Below are 15,931 nucleotides of genomic sequence, written 5' to 3'. Positions count from 1 at the left end.
GGCGCCCTAGAGCCCGCGAGCCACAGCTACTGAGCCCACGTGTCGCAACTTCTGAAGCCCGCGCGCCCAGAGCCCGTGCTCCGCAACGAGAGAAGCCACCACAATGAGAAGCCTGCGCACCACAACGAAGAGTAGCCCCCTGCTAGCCACAACTAGAGAAAGCCCGTGTGCAGCAATGAAGACCGGATGCAGCCAAAAATAAATAAATAAATAAATAAATTTTTTTTTTTTAAAGAGCTCTATTGGAGGGCTGTGCCATAATTTACTGATGACCATTTAGGGTTGGTAATAAATGTCATTTTTTTCCTACTGAAAACAATGCTGCAATAAACAAGGGAGTCGACTGTTGGGGTTTTGCTTGTTTTTCATTTCTCTATCACCAGGGCTCAGTAGTGCCAAGCCACATAGCAGGTAAGTAATAAATGTTTATTGAATGAATAACTGCATTGTGACCGAACGGCTTCATTCTTTACCTTGTGTGCCCTTAAATGCATCAAAGATTCTTACCACTTAAAAACCTCAACAATTAGAACTGATTTGACTAAAAATTAGCTTATTAATTGATAAAGACTTGATCTATGCCTTCTCCATCAGTTGTTGCACTTTATGACTGAAAGAACTTAGCTTTCTAGGTATGGGAGCAAATATGATTAGAAGGAAATTCATCAAAACAAAATCCCAGTGTTAACTCTGGGATTACGGGTGATTTACATTTCCTTACCTTCTAAGTTTTCTACAATGGTCACACTTTATATCTGAAAAGAGTAAAACAATAAGTTATTCTTAGAGTGAAAAGCTTTTAAAACTCAATGGCCTGAGGCTGTGGTCATTGGTGGAGGGTCTGGAGTCTCCATAACTAACATCAAGCTGTGGGTATATTTACTGGTAATCCTGGCCCTGCATTAACTTGGAAATAGATATGGGCGTATAAGTGAAATGTATCACTTCACCAAAAGCATCATGGCATCTCAGGGAGACAGGCCTACAGGTAAACGCACAGAAGATTCACACAGCTGTACCCAGTATTGGTCAGATGAGTGAGCAACTTGGGTGGCAGATGAACGATAAAAGCTGAGATTTGTTGAGCCCTTACCTCGTGCCAGGTACTGTTCTGGGTGCTGTACATGAAGCAATGGCCTCAAAACAACACCTATTCTATTTTACAGATGAGAAGATGGAGGCAGAACTGCCTTATGTGATTGCCCTAAGCCACACAATGCAAGCAGAGGAGCTAGGATTCAAAGCACAGGAAGCATGGCTTCAGAACCCAAACTCTGAATTTCAAGGGTGTCAAGATCTCCTCTGCTCTAAAAATACCTCCTCCTCCAGCTGTTTCTTGATTTGTCATACTTGCCAAAAGCAGCATTAAAGTGCTTCTGGATGAAGCGTAGATGCAACGAATCTTGTCCATGGGAGTTCTGTGTGGGCACATACGTCCCCATGGCATTTCCCTGATGGCTCACTACCGATCTGCCACTCCCACTGTTTCTGGAACACACCCCATGATTTGCCTTCACCCTTCACTTTTGACCATTACTAGACCTTTGCCTTTGGAATGGGTCCCAGGAACCTCATCAGCTGCACATCACACGTCCTCGGGTCCCATCCTTAGGTTCTGTTCTAGCTGCTTCTCATATTCATTCACATATTTAGCCCCTCTGCTAGGGGTTGACAGTATTGGATTTATTTCTCTGGTTTTGGTCCCTGTGAAAACATAGTATTCCTAGAGAGATGTACTAAGTCTCATTAGTATTTTCTCCAGTAAACTCATGCTAAGGCATAATTACCTGGGCCAGAAAATAATAGACTATGAATCTGTTAAAAATGGAAGGGATGATTTTGATGATGACGTTGGTTACTTGAGTGATACCTATGAGGTTCTAGACCCTTTACATATATTGTCTTATATAATCTTCACAGCCTTGGCAATGATATCATTTCCCTTTTACAGATGGAGAACAAAAAGTTCAGAGAAGTTAAATAAGATTACATAGCCAAGACTCAAATCCAGGTCTGTCTGGTTTGCAAAACTAGAGTTCTTCCCCCATTTCTGTGCTTGTACACGGGGGTGGAGGATCGGGAAAAGAAAGTAAAAAGTTGAGGACTCCGTGTACTGTCTATATATACAAATATACTATAAGCCCATTACTGGGCATCATCTACCAGTTTTTTGGCCATTAAGAGACATTCAGTGGCTCACAAACTTTAGGTGATATATTTATACACATACACACACACACACACACACACACACACACACACACACACTATATATATATATATTTCTTGAAAAATAAGAATGATATCCTGCCAAGAACCACTGGGGGAAAAAAATCTAAACAAAATTGACTCTGCCCAATGAATTAGAACACTGACTTCAGTGCATAATATTTCTTCTGTGCCTTCTAAATCATTTTTGCAGAAAACTAAGTTAACATTTCACATTTGGGAAGCAGAGATTTCTAATTCTATTTGGTCTTTCCAAGGCTTGAACTAAATAGTATGGGTTGTATTTGTTTGCTCTAGGCCAGTGGCTCTCAAAGTGTCGTCCATGGGCCCTGGGGATCTCTGAGACCCTTCCAGGGATGCCCACAAAATTAAAACTATCTTTATAGTAATACCAAGATGCTATTTGCCTTTCCTCTGTGTTGAAATTTGCACTGATATTAAACAACGGTGGGTGAAACTTCTGGTGTCTTAGCATAAATCAAGGCAGTGGCAACAAACTGTACCAGTACGAAAGGTTCATTGATTTTAGAGAACGGAAAGACAAGCCACAGACTGGGAGAAAATATTTACAAAATGCATATCTGATTAGAGACTAGTATCCAGAATATACAAAGAACTCTTAAAACTCAACAATAATAAACAACCCAATTAAAAAATGAGTAAAAGATCTCAGACACCTCACCAAAGAAAATACAGATAGCAAATGAGGACATGGAAAGATGCTCAGCATCACATGTCATTAGGGAATTGCAAATGAAAACAATGAGATACTATGATATACCTATCAGATGGCTAAAATTTTTTTAAAAAAACAAAACTGATAATACCTAATGGTGGCAGGGATGTGGAACAACAGGAAATCTCATTCATTGCTGGTAGGCATATGAAATGGTACAGCCACTTTGGAAGAGAGCCTGGCAGTTTCTTACAAGCCTAAAATAAACAGTCTTACCAGAGCACCTAGCAATCACACTCCTTGGTATCTACCCAAATGAGCTGAAAACTTATGTCCACACAAAAACCTGCACACAAATGTTTATAGCAGCTCTGTTCATAATTTCCCCAAACTGAAAGCAACCAAGATGTCCTCAAAAGGTGAATAGATAACAAATTGTAATACATTCATCAATGGAATATTACCCAGCTATAAGAAGAATTGAACTATCAAGGCATGAAAAGACATAAAGGAATATCAAATGCATATTGCTTAGTGAAAGAAGCCAATCTGAAAGGGGTGTATACTGTATGATTCCAACTGTAAGATGTTCCGGAAAAGGCAATACCATAGAGATCATAAAAAGATCAGTGGTTACCAGAGGTTCGGGGGGAGAAGAGAAGGGATGAGTAGGTAGAGCACACGATTTTTAGGTCAGTGAAACTATTCTGTATGATACTGTCATGGTGGATACATGACATGAATTTGTCAAAACCCATAGACCTATATGCCACAAAGAGTGAACTCTATTGTAAACCATGGACTTCATAGCTAATTATAACATACCATTACTGGCTCATCAATTGTAACAAATGTGCCACACTAATGCAAGACGTTATAATAGAAGAAACTGAGAGGGAAAAGGGTTTATGGGAACTCTCTACTACCTGCTCAATTTTTTGTAAACCTAGAACTTCTCTAAAAATGTCTGTTCGTTTAGAAAATAATAAACGTCCACTGATAGGATTTCAGATTCCTCATTAAACTAACCTTTAAGAAGCTACCACTTGTTGAGTCTGGTTTTGGTGTTCAAAGAAGAATATTCATAATTATTTGAAAAGGCTGTTAAAATACTCTTTTCTAATTACATATCTGTGTAGGGCCAGATTTTCTTCATCTGCTTTAACCAAAGCAACATATCACAACAGATTGAATGAAGAAGCAGATATGAGAATCTTCTTTCTATTAAATCACACAAAATCTAAAAATAATCCTTCTAAATTTTTTTTCCTCTTCTAAATTTTTTAAAGAAAATAGTAATTTTTCTTTTGAAATGTTATGAATGTTACATGCAATGTTTAAGTTATTTTAAAACAAATAAATATTTTTCTATATATTTTTAAATGGTCTCAGTTTGCATTTCTCATACAGTAAATACTGACGGATATAGTCCACACAAACGAAAGCTCTTTGGGATCTTCAAAAACATTTTGAGAGTATAAAGGGGTCCTGACGAAATGAGAGAGTAGCATTGACCTATATACACTACCAAATGTAAAATAGATAGCTAGTGGGAAGCAGCCGCATGGCACAGGGAGATCAGCTCGGTGCTTTGTGACCACCTAGAGGGGTGGGATAGGGAGGGTGGGAGGGAGATGCAAGAGGCAGGGGATATGGGGATATATGGATACATACAGCTGCTTCACTTTGTTGTACAGCAGAAACTAACATAACATTGTAAAGTAATTATATTCCAATAAAGATGTGGAAAAAAAAAAAAGGGAGGGGTGGTCCTGAGAACAAAAAGTTTGGGAACTGAGGCTTCGGGCCTATGTGGTCTGATTAAACTTTAATTTTTAGGCTATTTTCTGGACCATTTAACAAGTGATGTACTAATAGCAACTGCATCTAATAGTTAAGTGGAAGCTGTCAATATCCAGAAAGTGGCCATCAGGTCTGTCCGGGCATATGCAAAAAAGATATGTATGCTAAGCATATCTTTTTTCAAGCGTGAATTTGGAATTTGTTCAATTTTCATTCTTCTGTTATCTTCCTTTATAATGAAACATTGCAAAGAATATAATAAAACATGAAGATAAATAAAAAAACAGTGCAAGTCAAATTTATGGTGTGGGAACATAAGGCTTGCTATTACAGCTTTTAATGGCAGATAGTTTACAATAAACATTGGGCTTAGCCTGGTAGAAAATAGTCACAGACAGGAGGTAATTACTTGTCCATCTCCAAGCATCAGAAGCTCTGGAGTCCCTCCAGCTGAATAATGCAGATCTGCCAACTGTCACTCACTTGGACTAATGCTTTTTTTGGTGGCTGTTTTAATTAAATTGGAAAAAAAGAACATAAGATAAACCTCCCTCTGAAAGTGCTAAAATTCCATGGATGGATAAATCCATGGCCCATCCTTTTACACTGTCTTTATTAGTCTTGAGTAAATCACAGAGGCTCCCATAAATAGAGTCACAGAGGGGAATGGAATGTATATGGTGTTAGAAAGGGCTTGTTGCCAGCAAATCTGAATATTACAGTGAGGGTTCTATAAACAGTAAGAGAAAAATAGCTAGATCCCCATACAGATAACAAGAATATAAATGGACCTTTTAACGAGCTTTGCATCATCACATATGAAATAATAAATACACCCAAACAGAGATAAAAAGAGGAAGAGCAAAATTATGCAAAAATTCTGTCGTTAAGATATGTGGGCAGCCTGGCTCAAAATAGAAACGAAGCAGCTTTCCAAAGACTGAAGGTTTTAGATAAAGAAAATACAATCGCTCTAATTCTTGTTTAATCCAGTTGCCTTCAGATTTTGTCAGAAACTGTTACCCACCTCTGGTTATTTGAGGACAGGGGAACTGTTCACAGAAATATACCTGAAACAGATTCTCACAAGCAGAAATTCTAATTTTAAGCCTTTTACATTTAAAAAAAGAACCATGGCAAAATTCAAGGTTATGTGTAAGGAGAATAGCCAAGATACAAATGCCATGCATATTTTACGTTAATCTCCAATATGCTTCACAAATTACTTACATTTATCTTTGTTGTATACTTTGGATTAAAGGGTAATTTAGCATCAGTTCTTAAATTGTTAACGAGAAAGGCTTCAGGTGTTATTAATATCTTAGATTATTTGAAATCAAGGGCTCTCGAAGTCACACTGTTTTTAGCCAGGATGTTTTCTTCTTGAAATAAAGAATAAGGGTAAGAGTAATTCTAATTTTTATTTGGATTATCATTTCATTGGCTAAGAGGTTGCCCCAGGACTTCAATGGAAACTTCCATTTCATTTCACAGTGAATGAAAACATTTTTCCGTATACAGCCCTGTATAGCAGAACCAGCTTATCCCATGGCAATGCTAATAATAGCCTGACTTGTTATATGTTCAAAAAGAATTTAAAAATAAATAATGCTAGATCTTAGGAACTGTAATGATCTCTACTTTCAATTTCTTATGAAAATGTATGACGTCACAAGGTGCCAAACCCAAAAGAAGTAATGTGGACAGTGAGAAAATGAATAAAATTTTAAAAGGAGCTGAGGTACTGAAACGGAGCAAGACCCTATTGTCCTTCCCCACACCCACCTCCCAACCCCCGTCTCCCTCCTGCCTTTTGTCTGTAGAAGAACTTTAGCCAAAGAATAAGTTTAATCAGAGAAATGAGAAAATACAGAAGCAAAGGAAAGCAGTCAAACTGGACAAAATAATAGTTTAGTCATTAAGCAAAGTCAAGGACCTTTAGTTCCTCCTCAAGGGCTATAGATAATATTCTGAGCCATATCCTCTGAGCTGATTTGTAGATACTGAAACTCCCACCAGGTGGAAGAAGTCAACTACATGATGACCAGACTGTAGCCATGACAGAAGCTGCCACCACTCCGAGAACTGGCCTCAAGGAAATGGGAACAAACCGACTGTGGAACCGAAGACTAACTGTTCTCAAAACAATCAAGATGATGTTGATCAGACCAACACATGACCAATTTCAAAATGACTGCCAGAGCTGGCTGTGCTGTCTCTGCATGTAGCCCCCTCCCTCCAAAGGCTCTTGCCCACTGGTTGTCGGGGGTGGGGGAAGGGGGGGACGGGGAGTCGGTCTTTGGACAGGAGTCCAAGCACCCCTCCCCCTTGCCGGCCTCTGAAATAAAGCAAACTTTCGTTTCCACCAAGCTTGACTCTTTATCGGCTTCAGAGCTGTGAGAAGCCCAGACCCCACTTTTGGTAACAGTACTACTTTGCTACTAGTTTTCCTTTTGGTACTGATGCTTGCTTTCATCAGCTTCACAGGGTCAGGGCAAAAGTAAGCATGATGGCATGAGACCAACACTTTGTAAACCAAGAAAACTCAATATTGAGTATGAAGAAGTCCTAGATTTAACTAAAAGTTTGCACTCGGAACGCTTACAGGTAGAAGAGACCTCATGAATGGACTTTATCTGACCCTTACAGTGTTTCTCTAGAAATTGAATTGGTTGCCGACATTCACAAATCAGGATATTTCACAAAAACAGAAATAAACAAAGACCTACATTTCTGTCTTCCTGAGCAACTGAGCAATCAGCAGTTCTGGCAACACAGCACCCACGTTGTTGCACCCTGGCAGAGAGGGACAGGAGCTGGGCCTTGGCGGTTCTCCTCCCAGGGGCTCAAGAGTTCCCCCAGCCCACTTTGCGCACGTGCGTTTCCTGCTTGGCATTTGGCTATATTTGCACGTGAGGCCGCTTTGGATGAAACACTTGCTCCACCTGTAAGTCAATGAAGAAGCCTGATCAGACTCCGGTGTTAGCTTCTTCTGGGTTCCTCCCTATCCTTTCCAATAAAATCCGATATTCTCTGTAGAGTTTCAGATCCTGATTGAATCTAAAATGAGAGGCATTTAGGGCCATTGCCCCAGATCAGAATCACTTCAAAGTTATCACTGATCTGGAGATTTTCTGGGAAATAAGGACTCAGAGGCTTTACTAGAAGTGTTTGTCTAATCTAGGTTGAGCTGGGTAATGTATCTCAATTCAGAGCAAGAGTAATTCTGGGACCAAACAGGAAAAGGGCTGGTGATGGAGGTATCATTGAAATGTCTCTCTGTATACGAGGTGGGGAAGAGAAGGATTCCTGGATTCTGGACCCCACTCTGCCTCTAACAACCTGTAGGACCTGAGGTGAGTCACTTCATCCTTAGCCTCTGTTTCTTCACCTAAAAAATGAAGGGGATGTTTCTGCGTTCAGAGCCCAGGCCATACATTAGAATCACCTGGAGGATTTCTTTAAATACTGATGGTCCAGACCACCTGAATCTGATTCTCTGAGTTGGGGGTCCAGGAATCAGTATTTTCCTGACACTCCCCTCTGTGATTCTGAGGTACAGATAGGGAAACGGTGCAACATTGTCTCCAAGGAGAGACATGATTCCACGGGATCTCCAATTTTCCTTCCCATTCTCCAATTTTGTGGTCTCAGGGATTGGGAGCAGGTGCTAGGAGAATAGCCATTTGCTCTGTTAATTTCTCCTTTATGTTGGATTGCTGGCAAAGGTTATACATTTCACCCTTAAAAAAAATTTTTTTTTCATTAAATCACTAAAAGAAGCCCGGACTAGAAGCCCCAATTCTAACACCCACTCCCTTAAATTCACTCTCCACAACCTATTCAGGTATCACTTGTTCAAGGTGCACTGATTCTCATATTGCAAATATTTTTATCCTGGAGAAGGTATCTAAATTGTTGCCATTTAAAGATACCAAGATGCAGCCGCTATGGAGAACAGTATGGAGGTTCCTTAAAAAACTAAAAATAGAACTACTATATGATCCAGCAGTCCCCCTCCTGGGCATATATCCAGAAAAGATGAAAACTCTAATTCAAAAAGACACATGCGCCCCAATGTTCATAACAGTACTATTTACAATAGCCAAGACATAGAAGCATAAAGGTCCATAGACAGATGAATGGATAAAGAAGACGTGGTACATATATACAGTGAAATATATACATATATACAGTGAAATATTACTCAGCCATAAAAAAGAATGAAGTAATGCCATTTGCAGCAACATGGATGGACCTAGAGATTCTCATACTAAGTAAGCCAGAGAAAGACAAATATATGATGTCACTTATATGTGCAATCTAAAAAAATGATACAAATGAACTTATTTCCAAAACAGAAACAGACTCGCAGACATAGAAAACAAATTTATGGTTACCAAAGGGGAAAGGGGGGGGATAAATTAGGAGTTTAGGATTAACAGATACACACTACTATATATAAAATAGATAAACAACAAGGACCTACTGTATAGAACAGGGAACTTTATTCAATACCTTGTAATACCTATAATGGAAAAGAATCTGTATATATATATGAATCACTTTTCTGTACACCTGAAACTAACACAACATTGTAAATCAACTATACTTCAATAAAAAGATACCAAGAGCTTCACAGTATAATAAGGTAACTGCCAGCCACACCCTTTGCATGAACACCTGGAATGTGACAAGTCCCGATTGAGATGCACTGGAATTGAAAAATATACACTGAACTTTATGTATTCAGTACCAAAAAAGTAAAATATCTCATTAATAATTTTTATGTCGATCACATGTTGAAATGACAATGTTTTAATATAGTGAGTTTAATAAAATATATTAAAATTAAATTCCCGTTTGCTTTTACCTTTCTAAATATTATTACTAGAAAATTTAAAATTACTTAGGCTGTTCCCATTATATTTCTGCTGGACAGTGCCGATTAAGAGGTGATCACTTTCTGAAACTTCCATTGAAGTTTATAGTGTTTAAAAGAAGAATGAACTCCTCAGAATGAACTAAGTTGGGGTTTAGAAAAACATTTTATTTCCAGTCTTTACTGCCCAGGCTCCTACAAGGGGAGGATTCTTTTTTTTTTTTTTTTTTTTTTTTTTTCCTGTACGCAGGCCTCTCACTGCTGTGGCCCGTGTCCCCTGCATCGGCAGGCGGACTCTCAACCACTGCGCCACCAGGGAAGCCCAAGGGGACGATTCTTAATAGAACCTACACAACTTCATCTGGATGGGGATACACAAATAAAATCAAAAGCAGTACTCTGGCAACAGGACACTTTTGTACAAATAGGGCCCTTGGGAGAATCCTAGTGGAAAACTTCAAGGGAGAATGATGTGGAGGTTAGTGGTCACTTCCTCCTTCCTTCCACCCAACATTAGGAATATAATTTCACTATATGTACCGGTCCACGATGTTTTCCCCGTTCATGCACTCACTTAACGCGAGTTCTGTCCTGAAGCCGGAAAAATGCAAACCGTAAAGAATGAATTAAACGAGTGAGTGCATTTGGAGGCGACAGCAGCTGTAGGTCCCACTCACGGCAACTTTGTTTTTCATCACTGGTGTCTCAAACGCTTCCAAGCAGTTGTTTCTGCAGCCTTGTGGGATTTCCAGCCAAAAGGTCTCAGATTAGCAGTAATCTGGCCCCCACCCTTGCCTTATCATGCAGCCACAATAGAGGGCCGGGAGGGAAAAATATGTAAGACTGAATGGAAACAAGGCCAGCTTTAAGTGCAGAAAGAGTAGGCAACTATCCAGAATCTGGGAATTCAGAGGTGCCAGGAGCGCTCCAGCACACTAAGGAAAATTTTGTTCCGTAGCTGGCCGAAGCTCTTTACCCTTAAGGCTTTGAAGCCTGGTAAATGCACGTGCTCCCAGGTGTCCCCCATATTATTCGTTCATACATTAACGTGAATACCTTTCAGGTGAGCTCGATTTCATAAGTATTGATGGACCACCACGTGCGGCTGCCCTAAGCAGAATTTGATAAGACAGGGAGGGAAAGGAACGTGGGCGAGGGAGGAAAAGGGCAGAGACGGAAGGCGGGGAGAGCTGGCGGGCGTCCTCTAGCTCGGATGGCGCTGTGAGAAATGCTTCCGCCAGAAGGGAACTGACGCACCAGCAGGCAGCACTGAGTGGGACCTCTAGCAACACTTGGAGGCACTTCATTCCTCGCCGTGAGAGCCTTCCGTCTTTCCATCTCCCCCTCCCAGTCTCCCAGGCCCACACGCTCCTCTGCTGTGGGGCTTGCTCCATCCTCTTGTTTACTTTCCTTCCTCCCGCACAAGCACAAAGACTGCGTCTTATTCCTCTAAGTCCGCGGAACCTAGCACGGCACTTGGCACTTAAGTGCTTAATAAATGTTTGATGAATGAATCCGTAACCGCACCGCCCTGCCTCATGTGCGGGGGTGGGGGTGGGGTGGGGGCCGGCGCACCAGGAGAATCTATCATCCTGCTGGTGGCACTCGGTTCCAAACCCCTGCATCAAACTCTGCCTGTGTTTCTCAACTCTGGACACAACATTCTGAAACAAAGACAAAGGGGAAGAGGCCTGAGACAGGTCGGGGCATGAAGATACCGCCAACTATGTGCACACATACCTATTGAGATGCTGCCAGAAGGTTGCTTGGCCCTTTTTTTTTTTTTTTTGCTTGGCCCTTTCTCGCGGACACTTGTGTTACTGTTTTATCCCTGACCTCAGTAGGTTTTTTTAATGAGAAAAAAGCATTATTATGACTGGTTTTGCTCTATTCTGTATCAAAGTAAATAAAAAGCAGAGTATCTCAAAACCCTACCCCACCATAGTAGATTATTATACTTTTTAACAAGCTGACTCATCACCGTTTTCCAGCACTTGTGATGTGCGGCATGTGAGTGCCTGGCACTCAGAAAGCCCACGGTTCCAGAAACAGTTGTGTGGCCTTGGATAAGGGACACAGGGAGACTCTTTGTCCTCTGGTTTCTTCAGTGTATTAAAAGAGATAATGGTATATTCAATGGGTATGAAAAAAGCTTAACATTCGTCTGCATGAAACTCTTTGAAATGCATGAAGGGCCCTACAGTGTATAAATATAACACTTGCCCTATAGTGTTCACTTAGAACCCTTGTCCGAACATTTATAAAATCTCTCTGTTGATGAGTACACACACACACACACACGAATATATTTAAAATTGCTTAATTGCTTTTAAAGTTTTAAAGTAAACACACTGAAATGATTATAAGGCATCTGTACAGTGTATCCAAAATGCAAGCCTGCCACGATAAGAGCTATTTGAGAAACTAAATCACATCAATTCAGGAATAGCAATGAGCCAATTGATGAAATACTGCATTAGCAGCAGCCTCTGACCCCATACGAGGCCAACCAAATGCTTTTTCCTCTCTTTGTAATTTAATCATTTTCAGTTAAATTAATTTCTTAAAATCCACTCAGATAAGCTGCCTGTGTTAAACACACACACACACACACACACACCCCTCCAGGTGTAGGTGAAATAAAGGACAAACTGCACCCTAGTTGTGACTCTCTCCCTCGGCTTGATTTTGGTAATGGACAATATCCTGTTCCTTTTTTCTCTATCTGAAAGAATTTTCCGTAACTTCTTCCTGCTAATGTGTGATGTCAAGGGCCCCCAATCCCCCAAGATAGAGACCCAGTCACCACAATACAAAACTATGAAAATGCAGCCATAAGAGACCCCACTGTGTCTCTGGCTTTTTTTTTTTTTTAACGTTTTAAAAACCGAACACACACTAACTGGCTCGGAAGGTGGCTTTGTAAAGGTAGCAACTTTGAGAAGAGTGCTGACAAGCCCGCCCTGCACGTTTGTGCTCGGGCTTGCTGGTGGAGCGTATTCCACACACATCCAGGAATTTGTTTGAGGACTGAGCGTGGTTAAGTCATGTTTTAAGAATGTTCTCTCATTATCCTGACTCAGAGGGTGCAGCGAGCCAAGAAGGGAGGCCGCCCAGTGATACCTTCTGTTCCATCTGGTTTTCAAGAACTGCCTTCCGTGGTGCTGATGCCCATGGCCTGATGTCACCGAGGTTCATTCCTTCACATGTTCTTTTCACAGGGCGCAAGCAAGAGTGCTTGGTCCTGTTGACGTGTCTAAAACTGAGTGACCTCGGGTTGGGCCGGCTGAGGGAGGGGAGAGGTGAGGGGAACCAGAGAAGGCTCTAGCCTGGAAGGAGAGGAGAGAACCAGGGACCAAAATGACCAGCCAAGAAATTTGTTTGGGAAAATAGAAATCTAAGAGCTGCAGTTTGGCAAGGTACTCTGACTCTTAATGAGAAAGGCAGAGGAAGAAGAGAGGGGATATGGGATGAGGTGGGCGGGGGAGGGGGGGAAGATGAGGAAGGAGAGGAGGAGGAGAGCAAGACAGGAAGAAAGCGGCGGGGTGGAAAAGGAGCATGACTCAGTGTGGGACAGAAATGCATCTCTAAGGGACGTCATGAAGAAATGCACTGAAATGAGACTGGAAGTTGAAAATCAGGATATACTACCCAATAAGGGAACTCTGGTCTTGTCAGTGTCCTGGAAGTAGGAGAAATGGCTTTAATAATTCATCTTTAATCATCTTGTGCCACTGGCCAAGCACATGGTTGAATAACATTTTTTTTTTTTTTTTTTTTTTGTGGTACGCGGGCCTCTCGCTGCTGTGGCCTCTCCCGTTGCGGAGCACAGGCTCCGGACGCACAGGCTCAGCGGCCACGGCTCACGGGCCCAGCCGCTCCGCGGCATGTGGGATCCTCCCGGACCGGGGTACGAACCCACATCTCCCGCATCGGCAGGCGGACTCTCAACCACCGCGCCACCAGGGAAGCCCTTGAATGACATTTTGAAGTTTCCTCAACGGCTGGAATAGGCATCAAGTGGTCACATCTACCAATTCTGGTGAGGGACCTCCTCACAGGTGTCCACATGGTATGGCAGACACGCACATGCACACACACACGCACATGCACACACTTGCACACACACGTGTACACAGGCACACATACTTTAAAAACCACCCCATGGCTTTCCACTGTATTTAGAATAAAATCCAACCCTAGATCTTGCAACCTCACCATCCTTCCCTCACAACAGTTTTCCAGCCATACTGGCTTCGTTTCAGCTCCTCGAATCCCCTGAGCTCTCTCTCACCTCAAGACTTTCCCAACGTTGTTTGCCCGACCTGTGCCCCTTCTCCACCCTCCGAGAGCTGGCTCCTCTCCATCCTTTGGATCTCACCCAGAGAGGCCATCTTTGACCACTTTGTCTAAAAAGGTTCCCACTCTCCCCATCGCCACCCCCAATATTCTCTGTCACTGCACTCTATTCGTGTCCTGGTGCTAATTACCATTGTCAGCATGTATTTATTGATTTGTCTACATGTAAATTGTGCTTGACACCTACCAGTCAAAGATTTGTTAAGTGAACAGACAGAATGTTCTAGATTCATTTGTTTGGGATGCACAGCTTGGAACACCAGCAGGAGTCCCAAGTAATCCACCTTAAGTGTCTCCTCCTCCTCTCTGCTGCGCCACACCTAGTACCCACCTAAGTCTTGAAGCTGTTCCTGCTGCCTGTGGAAACCCTGAGAGGGCTTCCCCCCACCCCGCCCTTGCTAGAGGGAAAGGAAGCATCTGTCGTTGGTGGGAGAGGCAATGAGAGGCCACAAAGGATTAAAGAAAGAAATTAGTTAGCCACTAATCTGATGCTACTTCCATATAATTAGAAAAACAGAAAGTGAATCATAAAAGAAAGAGTCCTGGGACTCCCTGGTGGTCCAGTGGTTAGGACTAGGCACTTTCATTGTTGTGGCCCCAGGTTCAATCCCTGGTTGGGGAACTAAGATCCTGCAAGCCCCGCAGCATGGCCATAAATAAGTAAATAAATAAATAAATTTTTAAAAAGAGTCCTGAAGAGAAGAGTGTGCAGGTATTAGAAATATTCTATGTCAGGGACTTCCCTGGTGGTCCAGTAATTAAAACTCCACGCTCCCAATGCAGGGGGCCCGGGTTCGATCCCTGGTCAGGGAACTAGATCCCGCATGACACAACTAAGAGCCCAAATGCTGCAACTAAAGAGCCTGCATGCCGCATGCCACAACTAAGACCCGGCACCGCCAAAATAAATAAATAAATATTTTTTAAAAAAAGAAATATTCTATGTCAGGGATGAATGCTCCTCTGTGTGGCACGGTCATCTGAGGGATCACTACTCCATCCCTGTGATTACAGAGGACACTTCACAGAGAAAAACCTCCATGGCTGCCAGGATCAGGAAACAGATGATTAGAAAGGAGGTCCGCCCGCCCCGCATTTTTATCCAAACAAAACAGCACCAAGTAACATCCATTTCATGAAGGTCCACAAGTTGCTCAGTGCCCTGTTGATGAGAAGGATTTTTGTTGTTGTTGTATTTGGCCTGACTATTCATCTGTCCAGAAGCATGTTTAATAATCACATGAGATCCCTGGTGTAGCTTTCTGAAGCCCGAGTCTTGCTCAGAGCTTGGTGATCAGTCCACAAATTAAACTCTTGGCCAAACATATATGGCTTGAGTTTATCCAAAGTCCAAACAAATCAGATACCCCTTCTGGCCAGAAGTCAAGTTCTTTCCTTTGGTAATAATTTCTCAGAAATTCAGAAAAGCTGTATGTTTTATGTTCTCAAAGTTCTTATAATCACATCCATTCTTGTATCAGCTGCATCAATTGCCATAATGAAGGGTTTCAAAAAGTCTGAAGCTTCCAAAAGGGATAAAGAAATCAAAGCCTGTTTGAACTTTTGAGAAATAGCCCAACAAACTTTAATGAGTTTGCTCTCTCTTTGTAAAAGAGTACAACAGACTAGCTACAATTCCAAATGAGGAAAATCCTAAGGGATCCCCCAAAGGACATGCTTTTTAAAAATTAATTGTAGAGAGTTTGCCAATCTCTAGTAGAGTCTACTTTATTCTACAAGAGAATCGTATCTCAAATATTTGACCTATGAAAGCCCAACAGGCATTACTAAATTTCAAATAGTTCACGGATGGCTGCAAGCCCCAAATTGGACACACCCTCACGATTAGGTATGAGGTCACAAAATGTCACTCTCTGAAATTCAGGATAAAAAAAAAAATATCAATCTAAAATTAACCACCATGGGCTTCCCTGGTGGCGCAGTGGTTGAGAGTCCGCCTGCCGATGCAGGGGACACGGGTT

The 15,931-nt window shown here is 41.8% G+C and overlaps 1 long non-coding RNA gene across 11 annotated transcripts in view; it reads right to left on the bottom strand.

Annotated features, from left to right (window-relative positions):
* The window catches only part of LOC112066561 (uncharacterized), a 67,190-nt gene that overhangs the window by 35,237 nt on the left and 16,022 nt on the right, over window positions 1-15,931 (bottom strand). The window contains exon 1 of one of the 11 annotated variants that reach the window (XR_008619102.1): window positions 7,438-7,642. The exons of the other annotated variants lie outside the window; for them this stretch is intronic. This is a non-coding gene — a long non-coding RNA (uncharacterized lncRNA). Of the gene's footprint in view, window positions 1-7,437; window positions 7,643-15,931 lie in introns of those variants that run through there. 11 annotated transcript variants of the gene reach the window in all.

Source organism: Physeter macrocephalus, chromosome 14 (genome assembly GCF_002837175.3).
Source record: "Physeter macrocephalus isolate SW-GA chromosome 14, ASM283717v5, whole genome shotgun sequence".
Classification (NCBI taxonomy): domain Eukaryota; kingdom Metazoa; phylum Chordata; class Mammalia; order Artiodactyla; family Physeteridae; genus Physeter; species Physeter macrocephalus.
The sequence above is the reverse complement of the archived record's forward strand: the minus strand, read 5'-3'. Positions and strand labels throughout refer to the sequence as shown.